This window comes from Rhipicephalus microplus, unplaced genomic scaffold (assembly GCF_043290135.1).
Source record: "Rhipicephalus microplus isolate Deutch F79 unplaced genomic scaffold, USDA_Rmic scaffold_49, whole genome shotgun sequence".
NCBI lineage: Eukaryota > Metazoa > Arthropoda > Arachnida > Ixodida > Ixodidae > Rhipicephalus > Rhipicephalus microplus.
The window spans coordinates 750369-768342 of NW_027464622.1; the positions used below are offsets into that span (position 1 = coordinate 750369).

General features: G+C 51.3%; 1 protein-coding gene across 4 annotated transcripts in view; it reads right to left on the bottom strand.

Annotated features, from left to right (window-relative positions):
- The window catches only part of LOC119187099 (nuclear hormone receptor 4), a 185300-nt gene that overhangs the window by 31294 nt on the left and 136032 nt on the right, over positions 1-17974 (bottom strand). Inside the window, exon 1 of one of the 4 annotated variants that reach the window (XM_075884855.1) lies at positions 10171-10510. The exons of the other annotated variants lie outside the window; for them this stretch is intronic. The gene's annotated coding sequence lies outside the window, so the exon portion shown is untranslated. Of the gene's footprint in view, positions 1-10170; positions 10511-17974 lie in introns of those variants that run through there. 4 annotated transcript variants of the gene reach the window in all.

The following is a 17974-nucleotide window of genomic DNA, read 5'->3' on the forward strand; positions in this document are numbered from 1 at the left end:
TGAGCACGTAATAGACGAAATACGAGACGATTGGAATCTGCATTGTTCAATGCTGTCTACATTCTTAACAAGCACTTGATCGTGCGTTCTGCAAGATGAATGGGCACTTAATTTCTGAACGACTGAAGAAAATTTTGGGCCGCAGTACCACTCAAGACAACCTCCCTAAATTTGCTTTTTAGTAGGTGCGGGATTTGGTTCATCTTGAGATTTGGAGCATGTTCTGTTTTTACGCTCGTTAAAAAAAGTCAAAAAGCAAGCATATGCAAATTGCACCTGCTGTCTGTCTCCAATCTTATTTTTACATACATACATACATACATACATACATACATACATACATACATACATACATACATACATACATACATACATACATACATACATACATACATACATACGTGTGACCACGCATGCCAACGCCCCTGGAAAGGGTGCTCCTCCACTAATATACTGGTACTGCGGCAAAACTAACTCTGTATTGCCACGGGAGGACTTGCAGCGAAGAATGCTTTAGGCGCCTTAAAAGAGGATTGACGTGGTTGCGGGCTGGGCAAGGGCGGTGCCTAAAAGGCTTGAATACGAACAGAGGTCGTCGCAGCAACAACGAATAACGTGATCGTACTCTACATTGAAAGGTAAGTTGATGGCGGTGTTGACCCTTTTTACTTTAACCATAATACATTTTATGCTGGTGAAAATGGTAGGAATAATTAAAGGTCCCAAATAACCACAGAAGCCGGGCACGTCATCGTACCGAGACATTACACACAACGCTTATTAATAAAAACGCAGACAAATTTCAAGAACTCTTCCTAGATTGGCTGGCTGTTTGGCGAGCTCGATATCGCCACCTTTATAAACGTTCCTTTCATTTTCTTTCTTTTTTTTTCTTTCTAAGGGAACAGTGACTGAAGCACATGTGTGCGTACCTGTGATCGCAAATAATCGAGATCAAAGTATAGCGAGACTTCATAAATTGCTTCTGACAGAACGAAATGTCGAGACTAGCCTTTGAACGGCTGATGTTTGCCTTCCCAGCTGCCTTCGAGAAGCGCTGCGGTCGGTCGTTTTTGTCCCGTTGCGAGAACATAGCACGTGGCCGCTCCGACTTTACTGCAAGTTACGAGCGAAGCGACTAAATTGAATCAGCGCGCACGGTAGTCCTGCCGAAGCAGACTCTTTTGGTAGAGGGGAGCGGGGACAAAAATGGCATTGTGTGCTATAGAAGCGACTGCCCTCACGTTAGTGTCAGGCGTTCTACGTAGACTCGAGAGCGTGGATTGAGCGGCAGGATGTAGCGAGAGAGGCGGCGTCACATCAACGCCTGCTTTCACGCTTAAAAGCGACCGAGTTTCGGCCGTGCCGCAACCTGTCACCGGCGTGGGCTGTGACGGCCGCAGGTTCGTCGACCTACATTCGCGCCTCTGCAGCGCCCAACTAGCCAACCGCTAGGCAACAAACTATGATCGGCAGGCGGCGCGCCCTTCGTGCCTGTCCTTCACTAAATTTAGACAGCCGCCCTCTGGTGCACACGGCAGACTATCTTCCTACCCGTATAGCCAGCGAGCGCACCATTAATGGGGGGGGGGGGGGAACTCGGCCACGGTTGAGCAGTTACGGCGCATCTCGATCAAGACGCGCCGCACGTGCGGACGCAGGTCACCCCTGGTGGAACACACTACTGTGGGCTACGGCATCTAATTTCCCGTTCCATGCGCGGGCCAGCGTTGTCCACACCGACCTGGTCAGCAGCTCTCCGGTTTCACAATCTGCTCGAGAAGGGTGGTGATGCCCTATTTCAAATTAGACGGCGTCCTCCCGATTGAGAGGTGTCGTTCGATACTTAGCGAAGGTGCTAACGGGGTTTACGTCAGAAGCTCTTCTGTGGGGCCGCTTACGCAAGCAGGAAAACGCCGCTCGAGCGGTGGCAGCTCGCCGAGAGAGAAGCGCCTCGGAAGAAATCGAGAAAGGACCGAAAGAAGACGATTTTCATAATCTCCGCGCACGCACTACTCTTTATCGGCGGTGGAGATTCCGAGCGCCGCCCGGCGGCGCGTTATTGTCGTTTCCTTCCCGCGCCTCCGCGGCGGCCGCTGCTCGCGCCGAGCGTCCAGGGCCACCGGCGTGTTTTCGTTCGACTAGCGTGGAGGTCATTGTCCTCCTGAGAGAGAACCACCACCGCTGCGCCGGCTGCGATACCAAAAGTAGGCCGCCCGCCTTTCTTTCTTTTTTCTCTTCCCTCCTCCATCAACGGCTTTCCCTCGCTCTCTGTTTTCACTTTTGTCGGTGGCAGATCAGTTGCCAGGGGCGACAGGCTCCGCCCCACACACGCTCTCCCTTCGGGCTACGCCTCTCCTTCCTTTCCCCCTCTTCCGCTCGGTGGCCGCTCGTTTCGGCGCGGGAGTTCAATAACCTTGCGAGCGTGTCAGTGTCGGAGGAAGCGCGGTGGCCCCCCCTCTCCCCTCACAACGGCTGCCGCAAGAGCGACACATTTCCGCGGCCCACGGCCGCGCAAGCACGCTTCCTTTCGCGTTTGCCCGCTCAGAATGCTCTCTTGTTTTTATTCGACGGAACAGAGTGGGCCCATTTCTTCTTGCAAAATCAGACGGCAGAGGAAATGGCTGCCTACACGCCGCATTCCCGGTGTCATGAGCGGACAAGAGCGCACTCCGGGTTGGCCGTCAGGGCCCACCTGTGGAACAGCTTGTCATCGGTCGGCGAAGCACATGCGCTAACACGTAACGCACATCGTCCTTTTGGGTACCTGTCACTACGGCGTTAAGAAGGGTTAAACAGAGGTGGATGGTGTTAATCGGACCTCTAGATATTGGGGGTTAGAGCCGCTCACAAATCGGAAGGAAATAAAGCCCAGCACAGCGAGTTCAAGTGGCACTATCTTAAGGACGGGCCTCTTTTACGCTTTTTGTTTGTGAAACATGCAATCTCAGCGTGTGCGTTTCACTTTTAATACATACTATCACTACGTTTCTTTACGTTTCTTGCTGCATTTGTACTGTGAATCGACTTCTGAATCCGGGTCTTTGAAACAATTAATCAGTATGGTATTATTAAATGTAATCTCAGTGTGAAGAACGTTCCTTACCGCCGATAAATAAGGATAGCCACGCCTAACAGAATGACGACATCTACTTAAGGCGCCGACCTTACTACTCCTCTCATGCGATCTCGAGTGCGTGCGCTTGTGTGAACACACGTCACGGGACATCCACGTAGATGCCATTCCTGGGTGTCTCGTAAAGATGGCCTTCTCCTTTTTGCTCAAGTCAGCGCATTCCGGGGAAGGGAAGAAGGGTGCGTTTGCTCTTTAGCACAAGCTGCATGTTTTTCCGCCCTCTCACCCGCACTTTTCTTCTGTCCGAATCGTTCGATTCGGCCGGTTTCATGCCTCGGGTAAGCAAGCGAGCGCCAGTGGGGCGCGATGTAGGGAGTCTTCCGAGAAATTATGAAAAAGAGGATGCCTTTCGCAAGCGGAATAAATACCGAGGCGAGAAAAACGCGGAGAGAAAGCGGAGTGCAAGGAAGATGGAGTGAGAAGGAGACGAGCAGCGCGAGGAGGGGAAAAGTCCCGTTACGTCACGTGACCCTGCGCCTCGACGGAGCGCCGCGGCGCGGCAGGAACCGGCGGCGGCAGTGACGCGCTCGAGGACACCGGCTGCGCAGGGGGCAATGAACCGCCGAGTGAAACTGGGGCACGGCGTGCGTAGCCTCGTCCTCCTCCTCGGTGCGCAACAACGCCCTTTCTCCTCCGGCGCGCGCCCGGTGCTTTTACCGCTTCTTCTCCGTTCTTTCGCTCGCTGCGCCGGGGAGGCGGCGAGGGCCACAGTCCAAGGACGCTATCTTTCACGACGGCCGCGGCAACTGCCATCATCCTTGCCGCCTTTTCAACCACCACTCCATCCTTTACGCGCTTTTTTTTTTTTCAGCGAGCACCATACGGTGTTGCTTCACTTCGCCGCTAGACCTCCATCTAAAAGGCTTACAGTGCAAACCTGAACTCGATTCGATATATAAGGGAGAAACTTGCACCCCGTTGGCACTACCTTTAGAGGCGAAGCTGGCCTTGTGCGGTGTACACACTCGTATCGCACCTGCTACAAAGCCATGATAAAACCACCTGCACCATCTGTGCGTCCGTCCGTGTGTACGTCCGGGCATCTGTCTGTCCTTTATACTAGGTGGCAACTTACACATTATAGACTTTAAGACCTTGCTTCGCCCACTCGTTATCATTCGCTTCGTGTATATATATATATATATATATATATATATATATATATATATATATATATATATATATATATATATATATATATATATATATATATATATATATATATATATATATATATATATATATATATATATATATTTACGGCGCAGCTACCTTGCATTGCCACCCTGTTCCGTCGACGTAGCAATAGTAACGTGATCACGTGAACGAGTCACGTGATCAGAGCGCGGTGGCGGGAGTGAATAAGGAAATAAATAAAATCCCGCCTTGACGAGGCGGGATTTGAAAACCCGGACAGTCACGGTCCGGTGGCCAGTGTCAAAACCACAGTTGGTTGAACAACGACCCTTGCAGAACAAGGCGCAAGCGCGCGCATTTCGAATTTAGTGGCGGACTTAAGACAAACCACGTGGTCTCGCTAGCCAATCACACACAGCGATTCGACCCGACGTGTTGACTCGACCCTATTCGCCGCCGGGGCTCGGGTCGCCCTCGGTGCGCCGAGAAGATAGTGCCGTCATCGCATCGAAAGGCTCGAAGGCCAGCAGCCTGCTGTGTGACTCGCTCTCTTGGCGGTGCCTATTTGCATGGCCAATCTCGACCAAAGAGGGTCACGGCTAGGCGTTGTTGTTCGCTGCAGCGCAAACAGGTTTCGGCGCTGCCGCACAATGGCGGACCTCGGTGCGTGGCAGCACGTGATTGATTGATAGCCGCGCGCTGCCCAGCGTCGGTGGCCTTCGGCAACGCCAGGGTTTTCCTCGCGAGCGACAATTTTCGGCGCGCTCTCGAATCATGCCTCGGCATGCCTGGAACGCTCTCGCATGGCTTCGCATTGTTGAATCGTCGTCGTGTCCTTTTCTGCGGTTTCTGTGTGTGCGCGGTCGGTCAGAGCACCTGCTATAATCGCGTACCTCCTCTAAGAAGGAGGCGGAGTAAATTGACCGCAAACGCTAAGCCACAGGCGCCCTCCCCTTTTAATACTTCCTCCTCGTACTGAATTTATACTGATCGTAAGGGCATCAGTGGGAGAGTATCGGGGAGTGAAGGGGGGTGGGGGTCGCTGTGGTGCGTGCTATGGGCGCAAATGTGGTGCAGTCTGGCAGTCAGGACGAGTGCCCGTAATCTCTGAACCAACACTAGAAATTATGTTCATCATAGAAGGATTTGTATGGGCGATGAGTACTGGTCTCTCATGAGTGTCGGGAGAATTCGACCAAACAATAAGCCAGGAAGCGAGATTTCTAAATGTGGCCTAGTCATAACCTGCAAGGCGATGGTGGGCTTAGCCTTTCGCTTTCTTTCACGAATTGTGTTCGACTATTTTACGTTTCTCTGCACGGTTTTGCGCACTAGCCATTCTCTAGTAAATGTTTTCTGGCTCTGCCTCTGACCTCGCGTCTTTTTAGGTTGCGGAAGCAACACGCGGAGCTAGTAACAAGTGTTTTCAAACTAACGGTCGGCTTTGTCATACTTAATTAGGCACACGATAAGCTAAATCAATAGGGAATGCTGTCGCTGTATCATCATGCCGAAGTCGGTTGAGATCGCCCGTGGACCGCCAGAAAAAAAAAAAAAAATCAAATTGCCACGCTTATGCCAGCGCCGCGGTCTAACGTTCAGAAAGTTTGGAGCAAGCTTTTCATTAAATTAATCAAAGAACGTGAGTATTCACGATTGGACGCCATATTCCTTCACGGTACTTTGTCCCTACTGCGTTTTTAGGTTCGAAACTGGCACTCTGAACGCCGAGACACACATACACATATACTGTTGGTGTTGTAACAACCAACTAAGGGCCCATATAAAAGGGAAGAAAAAAAAATAGATGTTGCAAGATATCTTCGCCAATCTACGTTTACGAAAATTCGTGAGGCCCGTTTGTTTCAGGACCGATGGAAGGCTGATGAGCCCAATTGCCGTCGCTTGGTCGTTTGAACGTCGTGTGCGGCTGAGCGTGATTGGCATGAATTCAGAGGCTTCCACACTTCCTCTGAAGCCGCGACGACGAAAAAGGCGGCCCTTGACTTCGCGCGCGAGGACTGTATGCGCGTCGGACGTCTGCGCGCCACGGAGTGACAGCAAAATCCCGTATACACTTCTCGCCCCGGTCACGCACATCCTCCAGGCGCCTCCGTCACGTCGTTGGAGCCCTCGGGGAACCGATTAACGGGAGGCCGTTATTTCTTTCTTTTTTCACATCGCGAAAGTCGCGCTCCGCCCAGAGAGGACCGTCGCAGCTCTTCTCCGCGAGGCCCCAATAAGGAGGGGGAAAAGCCCTCCAGGTGAGGCGCCGGCTTCCGAGAGGAAGCGAGAGAGCATAACGGCACGCCGTTACTCGGCTGCGAGGAGGCTGCCGGGCAACCGAAAGGAAAGCGGGAAAGGGAGCCCATCTTGCGGTTTACTAGGTTACCGAGGCTCTGGGCCTCGCCGACTGGTTGCGGGGCGGAACTGGTTTCGCCGGGAAAGGGCCTCCCTCCTCGTGCTGCTTCGGCGCGTTTTTTTGCTTCTCCAGCCAGGCGCTGGTGGAAGCCCCCCTTTCAACTTATGTGAACAGCCGTCGTGGCGGCGTTGCCGGGCGCGATTCGCGTGAACGGCGAGCGAACACATTCATGCTACCCTTTGGCGTGGGCGAATCGATTAGAAATTGAGTTCTGCAGCTAAGGATGAAACTGGTTCATTTAGATGTGTGAGAACTTACTGAGGTAAGAAATAGCTATGGTCCAGGAAAAAAAAAATGACAGAAACGTCAGGAAATTTTAACAGGGACGGTGATACCATATCGTTCGCGGTATTACCGTCTATAAAAATGGACCACGATCCGGAAAACTCTTTAGCTGCTTGTGATGCTCGATTCGTAAGATAGCATGACGAGTGAGATGACTGCAGTGGCAAGTACTGCTCTTGCAGTGTAACGATAGTGACTTGCCCACCGCGACACTACTTCATCTCCGTACTTACCAAGTACGGTTAGCCGGCACTACCAGAAGGCCCCTTCTTCGCAAGTAGGGCTTACCTTACAATCGCCTGCCGGAACATCAATTTCTTAGATATTCTGAAGGGACGACTTTGTCCGTGAATGACGAAGTGACACGTGCCTTCGCATGTTGTCAACATTGCCTGCATACGAGGTGGTTCATCAGTTGTGACGCAGACTGCGTCGCTACATCTGGCTGATATTTTCCTTAACCGACGGACGCCCTGGTCTATCTCTGCGTGTTTTACAAGATGTTACTGTCTGTTCGAGTGGCTTTATATGTGCTGATATAGGGTGCTTCAACGCTATCCCCCTTCCCTATAAGAGCAAGCTCAGTGGTACGCCCTAGGTACGGTCGACTAAGGTTCCTAGATTTCGGCTGGACCGTCTGGCACCACATTTTCAGTATTCATGTCTGCGTCAACATCGGCATTATTACTTAATAAAATGCGTTGCTCGGTGACTTAGTGCATGTCTAAACATAGAAGTCCACCGTGAAAAAAAAAAAGAAAGCACACGACGAGATACAGGAAGTAGACGGGATATAACGTTCCATCCTGTCTACTTGTTTCCTGTGCCTCGTCATTTTTTTTTTTTTTTTTGCTCGACTTATATATTTAGATTGGCATTTGCCTTGGCGCAAGGTGCGCGACCACAGCGCAAGTGCGTTACCCAGTTTCGGAAAGTCAAGGGGGTAGTGGTGACGTCAGTCCTTTCGGTGATGTCACTAAGCATTGCGAGACACTTCCATATTTGCGCTTGCTTGCAGCTTACGGGATTGCTTGGTTGCGTGGTACGGTTCAATGAAATACATTTGCAAAAGAACGAAATGAAAAGGTTAGGAGGAATCATGATGATTGACTGTGCTTGGTCTGTCCTCGGACTGTCCTTACCCTGCGCTACCATCAATTATCATCCTACCATACCAACAAGCCCAAATCTCAACCCTCATCGGTTAGTAGGAAGTTCCATTGACGCAATGCATCGATCGCAATGGGCATTCAAGAAATGTGCCTTGCGAGTGGAGCACAACCTAATCCACTCATTCCATTAGCTAAACACAAGTGCTCCGATTATTGGGAATCTCGCATAGGTGCGCCTGCTGCGTTAGCCTCAACGAAATGAGAGTGACGCTGTTGAAATTTGAGCCTCAGTAGGATAGCGAGCAGATTTTCGTCCATTTAACAGAAACACCTGAGGCATATCCAGCCAGTCGGAATTCACCCATGGCAACTTCATACACCCGCCAAGGTGGTGCAAACGTCTCGCAGAAGGCCCACAGGGCATAGAGGCGGCCCTCGGAGGGGCTGACGGCACGCTCTGCGCAGCCCAGCCTGAGCGGAGAGGGGCAGGATGAAAGGGGGGCAAACTCACCCGTCTTTCGCGTGTCCGCTTCGTCAGATGTAAAAGAATGAGCGAACATGGGGGTGACTCCGCAGGAAAGGAGTGCAATGTTGTGGCGGCGGAAGACAACGCACAGCACAACCACGTGACTCGCACTGTCGCGTGGCAGCTCGCGGTTAACGGCGCAGCGCCACACACCCGCTGGAAGGGCAGCCTTTCGCAAGACCATCGGGGGAGAGAGAAAGTGAACGGCTTCGTCACCGCCCGCGCGCCGCCAAACTCGTTCGGACGACGCAGCGTCGGACGGCATCGCGCGACTGGCATGCGTGTAGATACGTTCGGGTGCATGGTAAAAAAATCCGCAAGCAGCTTCATTCGAAGGATCACCAATGGGGCCTGCCAAGGGCAAATTGCATCACACCAACGCACCACACCGGGTAATTCGAAGCACCGAAACCGAATCGTGTGACAGTGAACGTTTTAAGGCCTACCAGGAAAAAAGGTTAGCGTGGTTTTGCTGCAAGCTCCCGCTATAGCAGCCATGCATGAAAAGCACGAAATTTGTTCACGTGTGTGAATTTTCGTTGGATGACTATGGACGACAGAATGAATGGTCGGGTTCGCTGTATGACGAAAACAACAGAACCATGTGCGGCGTGCCTTGGGAGGGCTTCCAGTAGTGGTTGCTCAATACCGCGCGCTAGAACATTTGCAATGGGTTATACAATGACGCTTACACCAACACCATGACCTTACAGTGGCTCGATACCATGGAACTGTAGCGTATCATCCCGTGAAAGTTATGTCCATGCACCATCGCAACTATTTTATTTCTTGTTTCAGCTGTCAATTTGCAATCGAGTGCCCCATTTTTTTCATTTAGCGTTCAACATAACGGCCGTAATCTATAGCTGGATTTGCTAACTGGTCTGTTCGGCGTGCTATTGACGAACTTATTATTATTCCTGGCTTTGAGAGAAATCCGACATGGACGCAGCGGCCACTTCCTGAGGCCAGGCGGCAGTGGTCAATACGTCCAAACCAGGGCTACATTCGTTGCGCTAAGCTGAATATCGGCGTGCGCAGGCGAACAGCGGGTTTTCCGAACATTCTGACGCGAGACGCAACACTTACTTATAGGGAACGAACACTTAAAGATAATGAAATTAAAAAAAAACAATTCACTTAACTACGAGAATACACGACTTCCTCTCGACGACTAGTCAACTAATCCGGTACAAATTTCTGCCAAATAGAAAAATTCGCGCTCAATGTCCAGACAGAAAGCAACCCGATAGTTATAGCGCGAGAACAAAACGACGACACAGAGACAAGAAGGACACGAAAGACTCTTGTCTTGTCTCTGTGTCGTCCTTTTGTTCTCGCGCTATAACTATCGTCATGCCATACCAACTAGCCCAAGCTGCCACACTTCTAAGAAAGCAACCATTGAGTGTCCTCAACGACCTGAGTTCTTGGGCGGCGATAGTTTCAACGGAATCGCGATGTGTACCACGCACCCTTCGTCCTGAGGCGCCGAGATGAAAGATAGCATCGCATCGCACACAATCATCGGCCAAGAGAAAAACGGACTCACGTTGCGCGCGGAGCGGCTCCGGGGGTGCCGTGGTGTCAGGCAGAGACGACGGAGCGCGGCTAAGTCCCGGTCATGGCGAGAGCCGCAGAATTGCGACGACTGTGGGGGCCGAGTGGAGCGCCGGAAGGTGGGCACACACCGCGGGCTCTGGGCGAGGAGAAAGAGCGCCGTGACCCGGAGACCGGGGTTAGCGACCCCTCCCGAACCCCGGTCGGGAAGGTCGCACCGTTCGACAGACCTGCCGCTGGCCTACTTCCAAGTTCACTGACAACGGACCGCAGCGGAGGGCGGCCCCAGCCGGCTCATGACCGACTTTCGCCCCCCCTCCCCCCGTCTCTCTCTTTCCGACGAGCGGGGAGCAACAGGGATCCCTTTATGCCGGCCCGTGTCTTCCTGCTTGATGTTTCCCACCCTCTCCTTTGGATCGGAACAATTCCGAGGGAACGGTGCTGCGGGAGGAAGAAAAAAAAAAAAAAAAAGAATCTCCCGAGGTTCCTTCTTGAGGGGTTGCGTAACGGGAAGCTGATGACGTCGAATGCTCGCGGAGGAAAGGTGGCACCAGACGACGGCACAAGCAGGGCCTGCTGGTGCTGCGCTCTTGAGCTCTTTTGTGCGAGTCGGCCACATTTCTCCGCTTAATGCGCGCTTCCTGTACAACTGGTGACGAGGTCTCGCGGGCTGTCGTAACGGGGCCCAACCGCGGGGTGGGAGGGCGTGCCAGCTTATAGCGATAGCCAGTTTCCGGCAACCGTTGTGTTTTGCCGTGGGAGGATCGTCTTTTCTTCTCCTTCCGTTTTTTCGAATCTTGGAGGCCAGATCGGTGGGGTCTGTGGCGGGAAGCTCGTGACCTCCGGGGTCAAGCGCACTCCCCGAGGTTGTGGCCTGTAGCCGCTTTTGTTGCGCGCCCGATACTTGCGTCTCACCGCCGGTCACGGGGTCGCCCTTTTAATCTGCAGCCTGTATGTTATACTTGCGCGGCGGTGTGTTCTTGTCCTGCCTCCCTTGTGTACGTCGTTCAGGGTCGAACCTTGATGCGTGGCGAACCCGGGTTGTCCTAGACCCGTCATCGTTTCGAACACCCGACAAAGACGCTGTTTCCCCCAGCATTCCACGATATCGTGATTGAGCTCACGGAAGATTGCTCGGAGTGTTTTCTGATTTCCCGAATGTTTCAAAATGACTGAGAGACGCGGGCTGGTAATATAAGGCCGTATGCTTCACTCGTTGCACTGTGTAATATCGCGGTCACGAGCGACAAATGCCCGACTTCACGCATATATGGCAAATGTTCTTTTTTTTATATATATATCGAACTTGTCCGCAGGATATGTCGGCAGATTTCTCAAACAGTGTTTACTCCAGTTTTCACCGCTGGCTTTCGTTACGTGAGGTAAAACGATGAACGTTCGGCGTCACAGATGTGTACAGAATATATATTACTGCAGCACCATTGTCGAGATCTGCACGTCAGCAGGTCGTCACCTTCAATCCTCCAGCGATAAGACAAACAAACAAATTATTATTATTATTATTATTATTATTATTATTATTATTATTATTATTGAAAAACGAGGAAAAAATAAAGAAAGCAGCAGGCTGGTAACTTCCACGGGAGGGTGCGCAGTGCATGCTTGCCCTTCGGGTAAGGAGGTGAAAGAAACACGGAAATCGAAGATTCCAAGGAAGGAGAAAAGAACAAGCTATATCGTAAAAATTGTAAACATAAACCACGTCAAACAATAGACAGAGTACATGTCGGTAAAAACAGAGAAGAAAAAAAGGAACGAAGTGCTGCACGCATATCCCAACTTATACAAAGAAGGTAAAAAAAAATAATGTTGGCGGTCCCATCACTCTTAAAACAAGGAAAAAAAAAAAAAAGCACCGACTTTCCATGTTTGCGCGCTGCTGTTCCCTGTATACGCGAGAATCTCGGGTATGCCAGGAAGTGATATCCCGGCCGCGATGGAAAAGTTTTGGCGATGTGTGTTCGGCGCGCGCCGCAGGCATCCACTGCGACGGCGCTGCGGCAGCATCGATCCCTTCTCGGGATGCGCGTAAATTCCACGCGGCTTCCCCAGCGAGGATCTTAGCGAAACGCGCGTCAGACGACGGCGTTCCGCGGCTGCGCACAACGTGCCGGCGTCATGCTGTGCATACGATGCACCCTGTGATGGGTGGAGAGACGCTGGAAGTTGTAAATGTCTATACTTAGGACAGGTATAGTAACCGCGGAACCGAATTGTGAGAGTGCAATGGAAAAAAGTGAGAATGAGGAGGAGCCCATTCGGCAAGCAAATCATGACTGGTAGATTGCCACTGTTCCTCTAGAGGAATTAGGGTATATAACATCTGCATCTTACCGGTACTTACGGAGAAAACCTAGATGATTACAAAGAGGGTTCAGCTTAAATTGAGGACGACGCAACGAGCGATGGAAAGGAAAATGATAGGTGTAACCTTAAGGGACAAAAGGCAGAGTGGGTCAGGGAACAAACCGGGGTTAAGGATATCACAGTTGAAATCAAGAAGAAGAAATGGACATGGGCCGGGCATGTAGCGCGTAGACAGGATAACAGCTGGTCATTAAGGGTAACTGACTTGATTCCAAGAGAAGGCAAACGCATTAAAGGGAGACAGAAGGTTAGGTGGGCAGATGAGATTAGAAAGTTTGCGGGTATCAATTGGCAGCAGCAAGCACAGGACTGGGTTAACTGGCGGAACATGGGAGAGGCCTTTGTCCTGCAGTGGGCGTAGTCAGGCTGATGATGATGATGCATATATAAAGCCTGAGAGGGCAGCGATATGGCAGTTGGTTTGCCTTGCGAGAAGTATGGGGTCTATGTGAAAGTGCCACCTGGAAAACCAAAAATATGTGCGACTGTCGTTCGGACCTGTTTGCGCTCGCGAAAGAATTGCGGTACCAACCGGTGTAAACTGCGTTAATACGCCTGGCAGATCGAAGTATAACGTTAAGCGGTTGAAGTGTAATGCTACGCTGTAATATAATGTTAAGGGTTAAGGAAAAGAAAGAGTAACCTCGATGCGTACAATGAGGCATTAGATGGAGAAACGAACTCCGCATTGTACCCACTGCGCGTTAAATGATACCACATTATTCGTGTATCGAAAGGGTAAGGCAGACTATAGAGCGAAGCAAATTTGTAAAAGTACATCGTCAAGCCGATGCTGTAGAACAACAACAACAGAAAAGAACAATAAAGGAAGAATAAGCAAGACCGAACATTGGATGCTATATGCCGCGAGTGCTCTGTAAATACAGAGTAGCTCACTGAGTAGTTCATGCCTCAACTTCATATGATTTGATTTGTGGGGTTTAACGTCCCAAAACCACTATATGATCATGAGAGACGCCGTAGTGGAGGGCTCCAGAAATTTCGACCACCTGGGGTTCTTTAACGTGCACCCAAATCTGAGCACACGGGCCTACAACATTTCCACCTCCATCGGAAATGCAGCCGCCGCAGCCGGGATACGAACCCACGACCTGCGGGTCAGCAGCCGAGTACCTTAGCCACTAGACCACCGCGGCGGGGCACAACTTCATATGCAACATCAATACTTTCAGTACGTTCGTGCGTGCGTTTGTATGTGGGCATGCACATTTGCGCATGCAAAATCGAAATTCCTGAAAAACTCCGAAGCCGCCCTACGCCCCCCCCCCCCCTCTCTCCCTGAGCCGGCCCCCATTTGCTATGCGAGTGTGCAACATCAAAACGTGCGTGAAGAACTTTGCTGATGTCGCACGTTAAAAAAATCTTTGTCGAGCAGATCCGGATGTTTACGACGGAGAAAGTGATTGGGCTGTCAGTCCTTTAAATGACAGCGATCATCGGTGTCCGTTGCTTCGTGGCGTGCTTCTTGCAAACTTGGACGGTGGAGCAGTATTGAGATTCATATTACGGTGCGAGCACACGTCCACGCACTTGTATAATCGTTGAGTACTCCCGTTGTTTCTCTCTTTCTTTTAGCCATGTCGTGTTGCCCTTTTTGCGCCACACGGCGCATAAGAAGTAAAAAAAAAACGAGGATGTGGCAGCCTTGGGGCGTGTCGCGCCTCACCAAGCAGCGGAGAAAACGCGCCGAGAAAACGCAACAGGGTGCGAGAGTTAATCGGGCCAGATTGCGCGACAGGGCGCCGCCACCTGACGAGGCGCCAAAGGTGTATAGCCGCGTCATCGAAACACCTCGTTTTGCTGGCCCGGTGCGCACAGGTAGGTGCCTGCGCGATTTTCGGGCGCCGTGTTCTGACTCGGCTTCTTTCGTCGTTATCGCTCTTCTACAAGACGCGCCTCGGTTTGTCAAACTCCGGTGTGCACCTGTAAACAACGCGATGTCGTCGGACGCCCGCGTACTCTAACAGAACAAACGAAGTGTGATGTTCCCAAGACGCGCAGAGACCAGCGCGACTACACAACAGCCTTTGCTTACAGGAAGCGACCGCCAGAGCGACCAACCACCACCAGGAAAGGCTTTAGTCCGGAAGGCACTGCTTGAACAGCCGCTTTTATCGATTCGAGCGCTTCGCCCTCAAAGAGGAGGAAGTGGTGCATCGCGGCAGGGCTCTCTCTCGCGGCGGCGGCGGCCACATCGAGAACGTTTGGAGGTCAATGTCCGCTGGCTCGCCCGCGTTCCGCAAAGCGGCCCCGTGTGACGCAAGGGAGAAGAGACTCCGCGTAGCGTCACTTCCGCGTTCGCTCCGCGCGTTGCTATTTTTCCACGGCTTCGAGGAGGAGAGGCCGAGGAGAAGGGCGCGCCTCGTAGCCGAGTTTTTACGTGGAAGCTGCGCGCTCTTGCTTTCAAGACGCAACGTGCGCTCGCGTCTTCTCCTCGCTTTTCCATTCGTGCTGCGGGGCATTCTTTGCTTTTGCTGCTGCCTCCTCTTGCTAACCTATTACAAACTGCACACGCGCCGGAGGAGGCCTCGTCGAGGAGCGTCTCTTTCGTCAGCCAGCTGCGGCGTACCGCAGGTGCTCGGGCGCGCATTGTCGAAGTTGCTACGACGCCTGGACGGCATTCTCTGTGTGGATGCCCGTAAGGCCACGAGGGCATCGCAAAACGCGATCGCGACGGGGTGTCCGCGCTGGAACAATAATAAAGGAAAAAACGGTCGCCGGCCAAAGTTACGATAACGCGCTCGGTTAAAGACAACTTTGCAATTTCTCGAACGGGATCATGTGAAAGTGCTTAGGTCTGAACCCGCTTTTTGTTTTGCTCCTCTTCCGGAAAACTCGAGTACCCCACGTGGCCTTCTCGGCTGAGTTGGCCGCGCGACTATGCCGTTATAGGCGCGTCGGCGCGCGTATACTGTGTGTGTGGCAACTAAGGTTCATCGCCCGCAGCAGCGCCATCGCTTATCCACGTAGTGTACGATAAGGGTCTGCACACACCTTTGCGGCGCGAGACACGTTCGTCGCGGTTGCCCGGAGCGTGAGAAGGAGGGTGGGTCATAGTACGGGGGCGTAGTGGTTACAACGACTGTTTGCAAAGTTCGCAGTTTCGTGTACATTCACTTTATTTCCCTATCGAATGATACAGGAACAGCACAATGCTTTCGCAGGAGTGTCGTACACCGCACGTATTCCAGAGTGCTAATTAAGAGTTCAAAGTGGATTCCCCTTTCTTTTGGCAAGATTGATGTTTTGGCAGAAAATATCAGCTAGGGGCACTTGTCGCAGCCGTGTCGACACGATGCTTTGTCTACTATATCCGCGCTTTTTCAGTGAGCGTGCAACTAAGCGTAATCTCAGGGTCATCGTCTGTGTATGAGGAGCAAGTAAGAGCTTTAGAACGACCAAAGCTCTCTTCGAAAGTGTCCCCCTCTGCGATATCGAGCTGAGTAGATATGAGCACTGCTAACTTCTCTCACGGCAGACGTTTATTACATAATGTACTTTAGAAACAGCGTATACCCAAGCGGCTTAGCTGTCCGTGCAATAGCGCCAGTTGCACTGCGCATGCGTAGAATGCTTCCTTTGTATGCACCCCCCCCCCCCCTACCGTACACTAACGTGGAACACTATATTTACAAATCTCCCTGCCGTTTAGTTTTGGTGTATGGTTGAGTTGTTGGAAATAGGAGACCCAAAGTTAAGGGGAAGGTTTAGACGTAAATGTGAATAAAAATGGTATACACAAACTAGCGAAAGCTGACGCCCCTTCTGTTCACTCGGTCTTCTCTCCTCTGGTTCGGCGTCTGGTTTGTTCGACGCGAAAGCGGAGGTTAGCGTTTGCGGCGCGCAAAGTTGCTCGCAAGAACGCCATTTCTAAAGCAAGCTTCGTGAACAGCGCTAGTCAGCTGAGCATATGGACAAGTTCCATCTCTCAATCTTTCGTAAAGTTGTTGTAGGCCCGTGTGCTCAGATTTGGGTGCACGTTAAAGAACCCCAGGTGGTCGAAGTTTCTGGAGCCTTCCACTACGGCGTCTCTCATAATCATATGGTGGTTTTGGGACGTTAAACCCCACATATAAATCAATCAATCAATCAATCAATCAATCAATCAATCAATCAATCAATCAATCAATCAATCAATCAATCAATCAATCAATCAATCCAATCAATCAATCTATCTATCTTTCGTAAAGTCCCCTTTGCGTTATTTTGTAAGCACGCTCTATATTTTATCTCCTGTATTTGGATCTCCTGTTTCAATACAACCGTTTTAAAAACGAGTATGGGTGTTACCGCAGTGACAGGGGCCTCATCACGCAGAGGGTGCCAGCATCGCTAAAGTACAGCGAGCGCCAAAAGAGCCGCGCTAGGAGCGATGACCCCGGGTGCCTGCTCTGAAAACGCCGACGCCACCACAACTCTCCTGCAAGTCCTTCGCCGCGGCGCAGTCTGCAACGCCGCTCGCAATTTGTTGCGGGTGCCGAAAAAAACGTAGCACCCCCACGGAAGCGGATCCTTTGTCTTCGCCCGCTCGGCAGGGCGCCGCTGGCGAACGTACATCGGAAACGAACTGGTCAGGCACCCAACTGCGTACTTACGCGGATAACTCGATGGTAATTTCCGAACCCGAGCACGCAGAATGAGTGAACATCTATGATACATATACAACGAAACGCGAGAAAGAAACACGTTCGCCCTGCACTTTTTGTTCGTTTGCGCACAGTTTTGTAGTCTATAAAGTCGTCTATAGTCTGTATGCTGCTGCAAGAGGTCCACACTAGAACACCGAAGTTCTTGGATAGAAAAGAGTATATATAAATATTGCCGTCGTTGATAAGAAAGAAGCGGTACGGCCTGCCTGGGAGCTGTAGAGAATCTATATTTGATTGATGATATATAGTACAACCTGGAACTCCTAAGCGGCCATTATACTGGAGTCGCGCATATTTAGGACTGTACTCAGAGGCGACAAAAGCCGGTTAGGACGGAATCGCTGCTTCATATGTATTGCACGCGTGGTTAGCGCGCTTTGCGGCGTATCGCCGACACGTAGTAACGATGACCATGTGTTCTCTCGTCCATGGTTTGCACTTTTTTCTTTCTTTCTTCTTAAAAAAAAGACAAACAGAAAAACGTCCGGAAAGAGGTGAAAGGACGCCGAAATCTCGAAACCGAGTTGGCCGTCTCCGAGTCCTTTTCTATGCCTTAGTGGTGATGCAAACATGCGCAGTTGTCTACCAAACTGCGGCCGGGACTTCTTCTGAAGCGAATACCATGCATGTTAACCATGCGGAAAGGAGAGAGGGTTTTGCTAAAGGACAGTGTAGTAGACAACAAAAGGCGGGCCGCAATGGGTGTTCTTGTCTACCCTGGCGCAGGGTAGCAAACCG